This window comes from Trichechus manatus, unplaced genomic scaffold (assembly GCF_000243295.1).
Source record: "Trichechus manatus latirostris isolate Lorelei unplaced genomic scaffold, TriManLat1.0 scaffold00093, whole genome shotgun sequence".
Classification (NCBI taxonomy): Eukaryota; Metazoa; Chordata; class Mammalia; order Sirenia; family Trichechidae; genus Trichechus; species Trichechus manatus.
The window spans coordinates 9,083,771-9,084,185 of NW_004444029.1; positions in this window are offsets into that span (position 1 = coordinate 9,083,771).

The window sequence follows — 415 nt, forward strand, 5'->3', positions numbered from 1 at the left end:
AGGAGAAACTGCACCGCAGGGTGTCACTGTGCCTCAAGGGACTGCGCCAGGAAGGCAGGGAAAAGGCAAAGGGGCTGAGGCAGCCGCTGGGTTAGGGAGGAAATGGCCCAGGGAGAGAGACCTCTGATGCTTGAAGGCGAGGGAGAAGATACGGGCAAGGGGAGCACTCTGTGTTTCGATACTGGAAACTCAGAGGGGAGGGTGTGTGGGTGGGGGAGAGAGAGGCGAGCCTGACCCTGGGGATAAGGAATGATGGAGAGGCAGCTGGTGACAGAGGGGGTGAAGGTGGCAGGAGCCCTCGTGTCAGATGGCGCTGATAATTCTGCAGAGAAGGAGAGGTTATCTGCTGAGTGTGCGGTTTCATTCCAGGGGAGAGCCGGGAAACCTCGTGAGGAGAATGCTCCCTCAGCAATGG